Genomic DNA, 15,734 nt, shown 5'->3' on the forward strand with positions numbered 1-15,734 from the left:
AGAGGATGTGAGGCCATGCAGGGTGGAAAACAGGAGGGCCAAAGCCCAGCTGGAAATTAATTTGGCCTCCACAATCAAGGATAACAAGAAAAGTTTCTATAAGTATGTCAGTAGCAAAAGTCCAGGGAGAGTCTCCATCCCCTGCTAGATGCAGGAGGAACATGGTAACAAGTGATCAGAAGAAGGCTGAGGTGCTTAATGCCTTCTTTGCCTCAGTCTTTAATAACAAGGTTAGTTGTATTGATGAAATCCAGCCTCCTCAGCCAGAATACAGAGACTGGGAGAACGACCCCCTGCAATCCAGGAGACAGTCAGTGACCTACTGCATCACACAGACACACACAAGTCCATGGGACCAGAAGGGATACACCCGAGGGTGCTGAAGGAGCTGGCTGGGGTGCTCGCCAATCTGATTTCCATCATTTACCATTAGTCCTGCCTGACCGGGGAGGTCGTGACTGATTGGAAATTGGCCAGTGTGACGCCCATATATAAGAAGGGTCGGAAAGATGATCCGGGAAATTACAGGCCTGTCAGCTTGACTTCAGTGCCCAGGAAGCTGATGGAGCAGCTCATCCTCAACACCATCATGCAACATATGAGGGACAACCAGATGCTCAGGCCCAGTCAGCATGGGTTTATGAAAGGCAGGTCCTGCCTGACAAACCTGATCTCCTTCTACGACAGAGAGACCTCCGTATTAGATGAGGGAAAGGCTGTGGATGTTGTTTACCTTGACTTTAGCAAGGCCTTTGACACCATTTCCCACAGCATTCTCCTGGCAATAATGACTGCTCGAGGTTTGGACAATCTCACACTTCGCTGGGTAAAAAACTGTCTGGACAACCGGGCCCAGAGAGTTGTGGTAAACGGAGTTAAATCCAGTTGGCGGCCGGTCACGAGTGGTGTCCCCCAGGGCTCGGTTTTGGGGCCACTCCTGTTTAATATCTTTATTGATGATCTAGACGAGGGGATCGAGTGCACCCTCAGTCAGTTTGCAGATGACACCCAGTTGGGTGGGAGTGTTGATCTGCTCGAGGGTAGGGAGGCTCTGCAGAGAGACCTGGACAGGCTGGAGCCATGGGCTGAGCCCAACTGTGTGAGTTTCCATAAGGCCAAATGCCGGGGGCTGCCCTTGGGCCACAACAACCCCCAGCAGCGCTACAGGCTTGGGCAGGAGTGGCTGGAGAGCTGCCAGTCAGAGAGGGACCTGGGGGTGCTGATTGACAGCCGGCTGAACAGGAGCCAGCAGTGTGCCCAGGGGGCCAAGAAGGCCAATGGCATCCTGGCTTGTGTCAGCAATAGCGTGGCCAGCAGGGACAGGGAAGGGATCTGACCCCTGTCCTCGGCACTGGTGAGGCCGCCCCTCGATTCCTGTGTTCAGTTTTGGGCCCCTCACTACAAAAAGGACATTGAATGACTCGAGCGTGTCCAGAGAAGGGCAACGAAGCTGGTGCAGGGTCTGGAACACATGTCCTGTGAGGAGTGGCTGAGGGAACTGGGGGTGTTTAGTCTGGAGAAGAGGAGGCTGAGGGGAGACCTCATTGCCTTCTACAGCTGCCTGAAAGCAGGGTGCAGAGAGCTGGGGATGAGACTCTTTAGCCTTGTAGAAAGTAGAGGACAAGAGGTAATGGCCTCAAGTTGTTCCAGGGAAGGTTTAGACTGGATATTAGGAAGCATTTCTTTATAGAGCGGGTTGTTAGGCGTTGGAATGGGCTGCCCAGTGAGGTGGTGGAGTCCCCATCCCTGGACGTGTTCAAGAGTAGGGTCGATTTAGAGCTTAAGGATATGCTGTAGGTGGGAACTGAGCTAGGCGAACGGTGGGGCTAGATGATCTCCAGGGTCCTTTCCAAACTAGACGATTCTGTGATTCTGTGATTCTGTGCTACAGTCACTGTAATCTGGCATAAATTCAACCTTCTGCCAAGAATACACATACCCACAACTCTGTTGCAGACAAGGAGGAACTCATCTATGGTATCTAGGTAAGAAGTGCTGGTGGACTGAAGATTTCCCAGGGAGACACCTGTGAGTTTTTCTGTGTATTTCTTTATCTTCCATGGAATATTCAGACTTTCAGCTGACTATTAGGAGTATCCATAAAGAGGACTACAGACTACAACATATTCTGCCTCAGTGAATAGAAAACCACAGTTTCACCTATGGGAAGGGAATGAGAACTCAGGGAAACCAACATGGACAACTGCTCCTTAACTCACAGCAAGTTAGATTTACATAGAAAACTCACAAGCCTAAGCAATTCTTGTGTACCTAAGACCAATATTCAAGGCCTTGGCAAAACGTCCTTTGCATATAACGATGATTTCCATGTTCCCCTGTTGTATTGCCTCTGTCATTTCTGGTGCTGCACATTCACATATGTATCATTAACCAGGCAGACATCTACCTTACTTGAAATGTCCATCTGTGGGCTTGAATTTTTTTCTCCCTTCCTGTTTTAAGCCTGTAGGGTCTGATCTGGTAACTTCATGGAATATGTTACAGGGGGAGGGAAATTCATTCATATACAAAGTAAACATCATTGAGTGACTCAGATGAAAGATAAAGGCTTCCAACCTGCTTGTGGTGGTTTGATCTTGGCTAAATGCCAGGTACCTACCAAGTCGCTCTATCACTTCCCTCCCTTTCCCCTTGTTTTCTCAACAGGGCAAAGAGGGGAAAGAAAATAAGATAGACCAACCCTTGTGGGTAAAACAAAAGTGGTTTTAATATAAACAAAGTGAAGCAAAAAAAGAAAACAGAAAAACAAGAAATCCTATACTTCCCATGAAGAGGAGATGTGGGGCCTTCTCAGGACACTGGGCTCCGATACCCATAGTGGTTGCCTCGGAGGACCAAGGGTGACCTCAACCCCTTCCTCCTTTCTCCCAGCTTTATACTGAGCAGACGTCACATGGTCTGGAATATCCCTTTGGTCGGTTCGGGTCAGCTGTCCTGGCTGTGTCCCCTCCCAAGATCTTGCCCACCCCATCCCACTGGAGGAAATGTCAGAAAGATCCTCGGTGCTGTGTAAGCACTGCTCAGCAGTAGCCACAACACCAGGGTGCCATCAACACCCTGCCAGCTCCCGACATAAAACACAGCACATGAGGGCTGCTGTAGGGGAAAACCAATTCCAGCTCAGCCAGACCCAGTACAGTGCTCCAAGAGATATTTAATACTCACGTGTGAAGCAGAACTTCAATAGACTAGATCCATAGGAATATGCTTCATCTATACAATACTCACTAGTTAGATGGAAAAGCTGGCATCTAACCATTGCTACAAATCAAACAGAGCAGGAAGTTGCACCGGGTCTTGCATTTCACAGCTCTCTAACTACAAGGAAGAAAATATGCTCTACAAATATATGCAGGTGCTAGTACTGTTCGTAAAAGATAAAATACAGCTTTTTAAAACAGTTTTGTAAGCATTTCTAATACAAACACTCACAGGATTTTTTTTTTTGCTTTGCTCTCTGAGAACATTTGTTAGAGCACACATCTACCTCCCTAAATGATTGCAAATAAAAGTGGTGCTGAACACCACCTCCAGCAAAGCAAATTACCACCTTGCATGTGAAAGAATCACCCTGTTGTTGCATTTCCCAGCCTTCCTCCACTTCTGCTTTTAAAGACATCACTATTCTCACTCTACTAGTAATAAGAAATTATTATAGACTCTATACCATAGTGCAGGAGGACTGATTGAGTAGAACTGATGGAGAGCAGAATTTATCAACAGACAGCTGTGACTGTCATTTACCTGTCCGCTTCCAAAGTCTGTTAGTCTTTTCATGTAGTGGGAAAAAAAAGTTAGCAAAGTAATGACAATGCATATACACAATTTCCTTCTCTTTCTCAGTCACAATCAGTAAGATACACGTGCACATGCACATGCATATGCACACGCGCACACAGAGAGATTATTTCTTTATTTCTTCAATTTTAATTATGACAGTTCTCAGCTGAAATTCTCCACAGTGTTTTTCCAGTTAAAGGGTGTCCAGGAGGAGTTTCATTTGTACAGGCTGAAAACTGGAAGAAACTGTTGTCAGTTGACATCCACAGAATTTCCTAATCTTACAATATTCATTTATAAACCATTATTGTGAAACCAGTTAAAGAGCTTTGAAATGGAATATCCCAGTCTTTACAGTTCTTCACTGCTTTTTAGTCATTGGTTTCATCGGCATTTTCTACTTAGAAATAATGCTTTCATTAAGAGTGAATAGATTTTTTTAGCTGACTAGAATCTCTTAGACAGCAATTTTAATGTACACCTTTATTCTAAGTGAATTTCTTAAATAACATCTATTTGCTCTCTGAAAGCATGCTAACAGTCTTATACAACACACTCCATTAGCATGGAAATGGATTTTTTGTGTGTAATTTACTTTCCTGCCACTGTATTACATTATAGCTGTAGTTATCAAAAAGAGACTGGAAAACTCTTAAAGTACTTTGAAGTGTGTAAGATTCCAGCTGTTTTTTTATTGTACTTCTAATGTGCATTCTGATTAGCAACATACTTTGTAATAAACATAACTGTATGTGTGTATCAATATACAAATATATTTAATTTTTTCATAATTTAGAAACATTTTAAGAAATTAAATATCAAAATTTTGCAAGAAACGTGAATATATGAACACATCTGACATATTCATTAACATAACATATAAACATTAAGAATTCATATTTCAGGAATAATGATAGAATAGAACAAGAGTAGGTAGGAATGAGAATATTATTGTGTCAACTGGTGCTATTTACTGCTACTATGATTCTTTAAAAATATATATAATGGGAAACAATTGACAGTAAGTGTATAGCTACATGACCAAAGGAGGTTATTTCTTCAGTGAGATTGCTGAAAAATATTTCTAATGGAAATGTTACTTCATATAACACAGTTGCAAATTTAGAAAAGAATCACACTACACTGGAAAAGTACAAATATGTTAAGGAAAAAAGTACTGAGCAACTGGACTTCATAAAATCATAAAATGATAAAATCCTGAACACTAAAGTTGACTCAAAAGTAGTTTTGGACACTTTAGACTTTTCAGAACACAGCAGTGTGCCAACTCAGTCCTTTTTGTGTCTATTTTTCTGTCACAAACATCAAAGAAGTCTACCAGGGCTTGATGACATCTAAGGAATTCCTGCTTACCAAGTTATTACACTTCAAGGCTAATACAATCAGCCTTGCTGGGATCTTACTGAGGCCCAGAAGTCAATGAAATAAACTGGACCTATTCAGGAAGCTTATCAGGTCATGAATTTTTATGCAGAGCATTCACTATACCTCTAAACAAAACAAAACATGTTTTTCTACTACAGTAAAAAAATATAAGAAGGATTACTTTTTTCCCCCCACAATGTTGGTTGAATAAGATCAGTACTCTCTGCACATGAATTGGGCTAATTGCACCAGGCCCTTGGTAGACAAAATGCGTGACTACACCAGGGTTCATATTTGAAAAGCACCTGGGTATTCAGCTGTTCCATGATGGCAGCACATCCAGTTGCTGGAAGGTACAAATGATGTTCAATCCCTTCCTTTGAAGTCTATACTGCCACATAGTTCAGGCTCTTTGCTCCAGGTGCTGAGTTCTGCATTTCCTGGCACTACTGTTGGCTATCCTCAGGTTTATAGAGGCACCTCGAAATCAAAGCTATTCTCTGGGTCAGTGACTCTCTGTAGTTTAGAACCACCTACGCATTTTCTGATGTTCCACTCTTTGTCATCAACTTGGTCATCAATGAAGATGTTGAATAGTATGAGGCCCAGTATTGACCTCAAGGTACAATGTTCGTTCACAGCTATCAAATGGATGTTTGGATCTTCCAAACCTTTTGAACCTGTGTACAATTTTCAAGCCACTTAACAGTTTATTCTTCTAACCAGTTGCTTCCAGCTTAGCCACTCCAGCCCAGTTTCCATGCCATCCTTATATTGCTTTGCTAGATTTAGGCATTTAAATTTCATACTTACATGTGTAATCATTATTTTAGATTTTATGACCTGAGACAACTTGCAGTTTAGGACTTTCAAATTCCTATGCCACTTCTGCCTGACTCATAGGCATCTTTGATCCTTAAATTTGTGACAGAAAACTGAGATTATGGCATTTCCATATAAAATACTCTTGTAATACTGTATAAAAATAATTTCATCTGTATTCCAAGACATTACCCTCACTGAAGAGCTATGGGTATAAACTGTTCACTGCTTTAACCTGCCTTGGGCTGAAGAGGACATACCTACCACACTTCATGCAGTAATTATGACAAATTATATTGCTTCTGATCTTTCCAGTAGCTAAGGCATTAGTTAGATATATGAGGATTAAAGTTTAAAAGTTATAGGTACTACCTGCAGATGTGTGAAATAAATCAAAACCTAAAATAGAAAAGACTTCCAAATACCTGGTCTAACTGTAAGCAAACATTTCAGTGTTGGGGTTTCTTACAATAAGCAAGGCTTCAAGAATTTCTCCAATTGTCACCTTTAAGGAGGACAACTACTGCATAATGTCTGCTGAGAGTTTTGCATAGGATTTAATAAAAGCAGTCAGGCTCCATCTGTATGAAATGTTCAGCAGCTGGTAAGAGGAAAGTATACCAGAATGGTCTGTTTTTGTTGACATTTCTGATATTTCTATTTCTGATACATATAAAGTTGCTGTGTATACATCATGTTCATGCCATAAGCACTCTTGGAAGATGGAGCCAGAAGCACACTCTCAAGCTTCATACGCCAAAAAAAAATCAGCTTGATTCCCAACACCTTGTAAAGCTGCCAAGGTCAGGAAGACCTCGACTTACATGCTGCTGTGACAGTTGCGTATGTTAAAGGTGTTTGTTATGGCAATACATATTTTTCATTTTCTGCTCGTGGAGAATAGCTTGTTCATATAAACAGAAGGTGAAAAAAAATACTAAGTTAGCATTTCTACCTATCAATATTTTTCTTTGCTCCTCTTGCACTTTTAAAATTTAATTACTCTTAAGCTTGTTGACTTTCAGCCATATGTAAATTAGAGACAGAGGCAAATGTAACAATTGTTTGTTTCTCTCTAACCAGTGCAGACTACTGTACAAGCCATGGCACATACCTTTCCAGTTCAATTCTCTATGCAGCTGCAGACTCCTCAGTGCAATGTGCTTTGAGACTTAGAAGTAGAATGAATATTAGTTTCAGTGGAAAATCCCCTTTAGCAATTTCAGAGGGTGGGAACTGTGTTACAAAGGAGAATGTGATTTTTCTTCTGACAGACACAGAGCAGGAACATCATCAGAGGAAAAATGAGAAGTGGAGGCTTCAGTGGGATGGAGTCATCTTTACTAACCAAGACCAAAATAATAAGAAGGCTGAGACAATCTCAGACATCTCTAGATCCAGCTACTGCATTCCTGTTTCCTCTCCTTCTAGCCCCAAGATGGCTATCTCTTCACCTGTGTCTCTAGCACTGTTGACACAGCCTGGAAGGGCTCAGTAGCTTAAGTTAAGCTTTTTGGGTGTGCTGCTTTCTTTCACCACATAGCCCATTGGGAGCCTCTGCTCTAGGTACCAGCATTTCACCACCAGAGATACTTACTTCTGCCCAACCAGCACAGTCCCAGTCAGCATCCAGAGCAGACCCATGTCTGTGCCTCCATACAGGAGTGGGTTCATGAGTGAGAAGCTCAGCAAGAGCTCTGGGATGAGTCATCCCTTGTCCATTCCTTTTCCCTGGAGGTTAGACATTGGAGTGAAGAGTACCTACAAGAGGAATTAAAAACAATCTTTTGATTGCAGAATCAAAAGGTAGAACCTCTTAAGCCTTTTGGCATACTCTCCACACCATGTCCCAAAGATGGAGCTGCACATCCTGTTTAGAAAAGGGCTGCAAGAAGCCTCATAGAGTTGAGGCACTTCACAAATGAACCCAAAGACACTGAATCTTTTCCTGAATATAACCTTACAGGCTAACACTGCCTTAGGCAGTCTGCAGTGATAAAACACACCTTTACTACTTCCGTGTAGGGCACTGTAGTTAGGCTGAAAAATCTTAATATGGCTTCAAAGACTTTTTTTTTTTTCCCATGTACTCTATTGAATGTGAGTCCTGTACTACACCTGACAAAGACAAAAGGCCTCACCTGGCTGTTCATGCCAATCCTGGGTTTGTATTTACAGCACAGTCCTTCATGCCCAGGGACTGAGGAGGCAGCCCTCTGGCATTGGCGGAAAGTGTCCACAGGAAACAGTGGAAAAAACCTCCAGCCTGAAAGTTGATGACTTCCCACTCCTGTTGTAACAGTGACAGTCAGAGAGAGTGGAGAGGTTCACACATTGGGCGTGCTACTGCAGAATGACATACAGCAAAGAGAGAAAAACTAATTTGTAACATAAGGACTTTATAAGTAGATGAAGACAATATTACCAAAAAGGATGCATTCATTTGTGAAAGGCTTAAGGGCCAGGTGTCTTGTTTATTTAAATGATCATGTCTCCATAGATTTCAATGAAACTACATTGATTTACCTCTGTTGGGTACCTAGTTATTTCTACAGTAGAAGAAAGGCTTAATAAATATTATGGATTGTATTATCACCCTGTATAAATTGTTACAGTTCCCTTGATATCAGTGGAACTACACTGGATTACAATAGACAAAAGTCAGGCTAAACTATACCAAAAAACATTCACTGAATTCTTACTGAGTTTTGTGGTTCAGCTTCCCTGCAAAGGCATTCTCACTATGTAAAGTGCTTTAAGGAGCTGGGCTCCCTACATCAATAGGGGCTAAGGTAGTCTGCAAAATGCATTTTAGGATCTTTATGGAAGTTTGGTGCAGAATAGATTTTATTTACTCATCCAAAAGTAAATGTATCTGTTCCATGTAGAACACCTCGATGACTGAAGAAGATATTATTTGCATTTAGTTTATCACTCCTGATGTAGAATTAAAGGGGGGAAAAAAAAAAAAAAAAAGGTAACAGCCAGTTTGTCAAAGTGCAATTTGGTTATGGCTGTCAAAGTTTGTAAGCTACATCAGCTGCTCAGTTTGAAAAAGCAAAAAGCTATTTTACAGATGTGCCCAGGCTCAGATTCATTCCCTGTGACCTTATGTGAGTCTGAACTGTACTGACACAATCGCATTTCTCCATCTCACTTCATGGATACATCTGCAAGAGTTAGGATCATTGCTGTAAATTTAGGAAAGCTGTGTGTTCTGCCTTAAGGTATTACTTGAGGAAGTCACTCATATATCGATTCCTGATGTTGCTGGTTTTAGCAAGATAAGACTTCTAATCCATCTGCTAAATATCCTGTGCAAAAGATTAAACAGCTGTCATGCCCCCCACCCCCCACCCAAATTAAAATAGAGAAAAAAAACACAAACTATTAGTGTGTTGATGGATTAAAGAAGGTCTATTTACAGAAATAAGCAAAAAGCAACAAGAACGTGCTATTTTCTATGTCAGCGACAACTTCTTTAAAGACCTCTCTGTCTACAAAGACCAGAATGGAAAAACCTCAAGTGTATGGCATCACTACCTATAAAACTAGCAAAATTTCACTCAAAGTAAATTAAGGGCTTTGTGCACCCTGTTCAGAGGTGCAGGCTGTTAGTCTACTTATCTTCCTCTGTTCAGAAAACAAGAATGTATATTAGGTATGTGTGGTAAGATTTTGGTAGCATGGGGCTACAGGAATGTTTTCTCTGAGACTCTGCTAGAAGTTTCCCCTATTTCTGACAGAGCCAATGCCAGTCGGCTCCAAGAAGGACCTACCGCTGGCCAAGGCTGAGCCCTTCAGTGACAGTTGTGGAGCCTCTGGGACAACATATTTAAGAAGAGGGGAAAAAACTGCTGTGAAGCAGCCAGAAGAGAGGAATGAGAACATGTGAGAGAAACAACTGTGCAGACACCCAGGTCAGTGAAGAAGTAAGGTAAAGAGATGCTCCAGAGATACCCCTGCAGCCCGTGGAGGCCCATGGCGGGGCAGATCTCCACCTGCAGCCCAGGGAGGACCCCACGCCAGAGCAGGCGGATGCCTGAAGGAGGCTGTGACCCCGTGGGAAGCCCACGCTGGAGCAGGCTCCTGGCAGCACCTGTGGCCCCGTGGAGAGAGGAGCCCACGCTGGAGCAGGATTGCTGGTAGGATTTGTGACTCCATAGGGGACCCACGCTGGAGCAGTTTGTTCCTGAAGGACTGCACCACATGGAAGCAGACACATACATGAATTCTGCAGTTAATGAGAACTGCATCCTGTGGGAAGAATTTCTGTTGGAGAAGATCATGGACAACCATATCCCATGGGAGGTTTCCCACACTGGAGCAGGGGAAGAGTGTGAGGAGTCCTCTCCTTGAGGAGGAAGAAGCAGAAGAAACTGTGTGATGAAGTGACTGCAACCCCCATTCCCCGTTGCTCTGCACAGCTCACAGGGAGGAGGTAGAGAAAATCAGGACTGAAGTTAGGCCTGGGAAGAAGGGAGAGGTGTGGGGGAGGTGTTTTTAAGATTTGGGTTTATTTCTCATTATCCTTCTCTGATTTTGAATGGCAGTAAATTAATTTTCCCCAAGTTGAATCTGTTTTGCCTGTGATGGTGATTGCTGAGTGATCAACCTCTCCTTATCTCAAGTCACAAGGCTTTCATTATAATTTTCTCTCCTCTGTCCAGCTGAAGAGGAGGAGGAGCAATAGAGTGGCATTTGTCGGCACCTGGCATCCAGCCAGAGTCAACTCACCACAGAAAGATGCTATGAATTTGAAAGTCTAGTTTGCTCTAGCTAACAACTGAAAATTCAAAACACTGTCTGCTAACAGTGAGGCTGGGTCAGCCTGAAACTAGTATAAGTAAGCACAGTTTTGCTTGTTGTTTCAAAAGGCACTGAAGAAAAAAAGATATTTTAGAAGGGACAGTGGGATCTCAGGAGAGAGAAGGAAGAGAGAAAAATGTTACTTGGGAACCTGGGAAGAGTAAGAAAACACAATTAGCAAGGAAGGAGTGTAAAAAAGTATCCAAGTAAGGAGAAATGCTCATTATCTTTGTCATAGTTGTTAGTTTCCCCAGAGATTATAGAATGGAGAGTAATGTTTTGAAATTTGTCTGTCTAATGAAGTAAGCAGCTGAAATGAACTTGTGTGATGAATTTGCAGTAACTGATATTTATATGCATAATAACTAGTGTGTTTTATGTACAGATATTTCTTCTTTGCTGACACTAGTTTAACAAAAATTAAATAAAACCCCCACAATTAGTGAAATGAGAATTATACAAAATATAAAAAATAAAGAATTACAAAATAATTGGAGTTTCAGATCTGTTCCAAAACATTAAATGCTTTTATCGTCCTTGGTCACAAGTACTTGTAACTATTAATATTTAGAGATATAAACTTTGCCATAAAAATACAATTGGCTTTATAACGAAAGTATAGGTGCCCAGAAATACAGACAATCATGCATATGCAAGCACAACAAACACACTAATGAATCAGGACACTAAACATTAAAAAAACAGCATACTTCTGAGAATATTGCCTTTAGTCATCAGTGATGAAGGCTGCATACACATGGAAACAGGTGAATGACAAGACAAGGACCAATACATATTAAAGGAGTAGACGAGTTCCTACTGACTGCAAAGGTGTGGAATGGATCCATAGTCTTTGTGTATGAGAAGCCAAGCGAGGTCTTCCAAAACTTAAAATTGCGTATTGCTAACCCATCCTAACCTTTCCCTGGCTTTGGTTTTTGACTTATAAAATATTTCTTTTTCAGTGCATCCATGTCAAGAAACATTTTTTGGAAAAAAAAAAAAAATGGTCTTTTCTTGTTATCAAAGTCTGATCCATCACAGAAATTCTGATCTAAACAAAGATCCTACTGTGAATTCAGAGGAAGGACCAGCATTTACCTCTGCTGTTTCTGAGGACCTCTCAATTATTAATGGGCTTTGACGTCGATATTTTACCCTGGAGCAGTAAGGAAGTATTTCACAAAGAGTGATACTGAGACAGCAAACTGAGTAGCTTGTTCAAAAAAAGGTCTGAGTGAAGTGAATACAATTATCCTGATCACCTGTTTAGTGTTCAGTGAATTATCTGTGGACTACATCCTAGGTTTCAGAACTAGATTTGGCATCTAAATTCCAACCAAAACTTAAGGAAGTTCAGACTAAGGTGGACCTTTGATTGTTTTTTGAGTGCAGTCTGAAATATAGAACCTTCAGCCTCCAGGATCAGATACTGAAGAATAGAAAAGAAATGCATTTATTGTATCTATGCCTTATTTCAAAGATATATGTTCCATTTTCTACAAGTTCTTCTGAGTGTAAGAGCAATAGTAGTTAATGGGATATGCAAGCATAAGTAACTATGTGATTATACATTAATGCTTTAGAGAGACTCTATGTGAAGTCATTGCATTAATAGCATCACTTAACCTGAACATGTTTCATTCTCCTACTTTAACCTTCAGATGTGTAGAATTAATATATCCAACTTTTTCATCTCCGAGGTCCTGCTACAGGTTTCTTGCAGACACTGGGGAAACTGCTACAGCCCCTTTAAATTATAAGATAATTTTCTTCAGAACAGATTATGCTGAACAAATTATTCTCAGTTTTAACATGAATAAGTTTAATAATTTCAGCAGTACTGCACTGAAACTAGAGTGTAGCTTTTATAATTTAAACTACAATTATAATTTCTTTGATATAAACTCAGATAAAAATCCAAGGAAAGGTGAAATCTTTATGTCTCCAGACTTTTTTCCCCGTTGGTTCAAGCCTAGGGGAACACTTCAGACTGTAATTATTTTGCAGGACACTTGAACATTTCTATTGCTTGACAAGACAGGAACTCATCTTTCCTAACTATAGAAACCAATGCTGCAGTTTGCATTAATTAAAGTCTGCTGTAGTTATGCATTTTATAATTAGTCATATTATGGTTCATAGAGTTTAAATTTCAGTTTTTGTTCTGCACCCAAATGTAAAATCTCCCAAATAATACAATACTCTAGTAAATTCTCTTTAGATATTACCACCTGCTTGCTAAAAATCACTAATATGAATCCTGCTTCAGGACTAAATCTGGCCTTTCCCACATTCATATTCAAAGCAAGAAGACAATAAACAAACAACAGGCAATAAACCTTCTGGAGTAGACAAGAGTGATACAAGAGGGACTTGTGGCTAACATACCATTTCATGCTATTGCAGGGGAAACAAACTTTCTCTTGTGATCAGCATATGAAAATCTACACCAGCCTTCCGAAGTTCACTCATAAATTCTAGGATATGAGTGAGTCCAGTTGGAAGGCACAGTACCCTGTGGATATGTCACAGGCAAAACCTGGGACAGCCTGAAGGCATCTGTGAATTGTGTGTTTTTTTTTTTTTTTTTTTTTTTTTTTTTTTTTTTAATTGTGTTATTTTCTTCTCCTGATCCACACTGAAGATTTTTCACCTCAGTGTATGAGCAGCAATACATATGTCCCTCAAGGTCATTAGAATTACAGAAGTTGTTGCCATCAAAGTTTGTCTTGAGGTATAAGCTTACTTTACATGTTTTAAGATTAGCCTTGAGATCATCTTCTTACTGTTTCAGCCACTCAACTCTGCACCTTTGTCTTTCTATCAAAAAAATGGGATGTTCCCCTCAGGCACATGAGCTATATGATTTTGCTGTCTCATCTGAAATATGATAATTAGAGTGTCAATGTCAGAGCTTTTACAGACCTGTACAGCTTCAGTACTAGTTATCATATTTTGCCACTTGACACTAGGTATTTGCTGAAAACTGCATAGGTGGAAATTAATGAGGCCTTTACGTAGCAATCTGTCCAAATCTTGAAGCTGTAAAACTATGACAACAGGAGCATAATATTCCCATTCAAAAACTAATTTTGAATTCAGTCAGTGGCTGACACCATAATTTACCAAAGTATTGATAGCCACGTTGATACACTTTGTGTTATCATCAGCAATCACTACATTTCACTACATTTCCAGGGAAGGTCATGGAGCAGGTAATCTCAGGTGCTATTAAAAGTCATATAAAGGGCAACCAGGGGATCAGGCCCAGTCAGCACGGGTTTATGAGAGGCAGGTCCTGCCTGACAAACCTGATCTCCTTCTATGACAGGGCGACCTGTTTATTGGATGAGGGAAAGGCTGTGGATGTTGTTTACCATGACTTTAGCAAGGCCTTTGACACCATTTCCCACAGCATTCTCCTGGTGACACTGGCTGCGTGCAGCTGGGATGGGCACACGCTTTGATGGTAAAAAACTGTCTGGATGGCCGGGCCCAAAGAGTTGTGGTGAACGGAGTTAAATCCAGTTGGCAGCTGGTCACGAGTGGTGTCCCCCAGGGCTTGGTTTTGGAGTTGCAGAGAACTGGGGATGAGTCTCTTTAAGCAAGTAATAAGTGATAGGGCAAAACATAATGGGCTCAAATTGTGGCAGGGAAGGTTTAGACTAGATGTCAGTGTGGCAGGCGCACCCGCCCAAGGAGAGCAGAGCTTCTTGGCTGCTGAAGTGTAGCAGCTGGGGCTGCCTTTGCTCTCAGGGCCTCGTGGTAACTGGGGCCTTTGGCCAACGGGAGCCGCCACTGACTACAGGTCAGACTGGGCCTGGGGATCAGTGGAGTCCCCTGGGAGCCATTGGGAGCTCGTCCCCTGGAGCAGCAGCTGCGGGCGAGGACTCTCCCCTTGGGTCAGGACACGGCCCAAGGAAACTCCTCGAGGGATCTTGGGTTGGGACGTGCCCTGAGCAGGTCCGCAAGGTTGAGAGCCCTCACTTGTCAGGTGAGCAACAGAGCGTTTGGGGTTGTCCTTAAACCCCAGGGAGTGGGGCTTTGTTCTGCATTTTGGGTTGCCGTTAAACCCTATAGAGTTCTTTGTTATGCATTCTGGGTTGCTGTTAAGCCTTGGAAATCTGTGCTGTCTTCCTCTAACAGACATTTGAACCCATAATTTATGGAGAGCTACTTAATTGTGTTAATAATAAATATTTTTTTTAAATTTATTTTTGGTGGTCAGTTGTTTATGTGAGAGCATCCGTAACAGTCAGGAAGCATTTCTTTACAGAACAGGTTGTTAGGCGTTGGAATGGGCTGCCCAGGGAGGTGGTGGAGTCCCCAAACCTGGAGATAAGAGTCGGTCGACATAGTGCTGAGGGATATGGTGTAGTTGGAAACTATCAGTCTAGGTAAATGGTTGAACTAGATGATCTTTAAGGTCTTTTCCAACCTAGATGATTCTGTGATTCTGTGATTTCACTACCAAGATAACAGAACTTGTCAGCCTGAGTTACAGGCTGTAAACACCATGGGGACTGTTACAAACCTACCCTGTCCTGTGGGAAGCACAAATTCTGGGCCTTGGTGTTTTTTGAGAAACTGAGATCACTGTGCTTTGTGGCAAAACAATCAGTGATCAATGACATATCCATATCTGCAGGATATAAGCCCTTTTTTTTTTTTTTTTTTGCATTTGCATTTGCATTTGCATTTGCATTTGCATTTGCAGGTTTCAAGAATATGGAGTAACACATGCTTATATCTGTCCTTAAATTTGTCCATCAACACTGCATCACACGCAGTTCTAGGGCCCATATGAAGTCAATTAAAACAATTTAAAAAGCAAAAAGTTTCAGAAAATATATTTTCTTAATAAGATAAAGCCTTCTTTCTCATATAATGGAACTGGGTGCTGCTGAGCTACT

This window comes from Athene cunicularia (assembly GCF_003259725.1).
Source record: "Athene cunicularia isolate RWA chromosome 1 unlocalized genomic scaffold, athCun1 chr1_part2, whole genome shotgun sequence".
Taxonomy (NCBI): domain Eukaryota; kingdom Metazoa; phylum Chordata; class Aves; order Strigiformes; family Strigidae; genus Athene; species Athene cunicularia.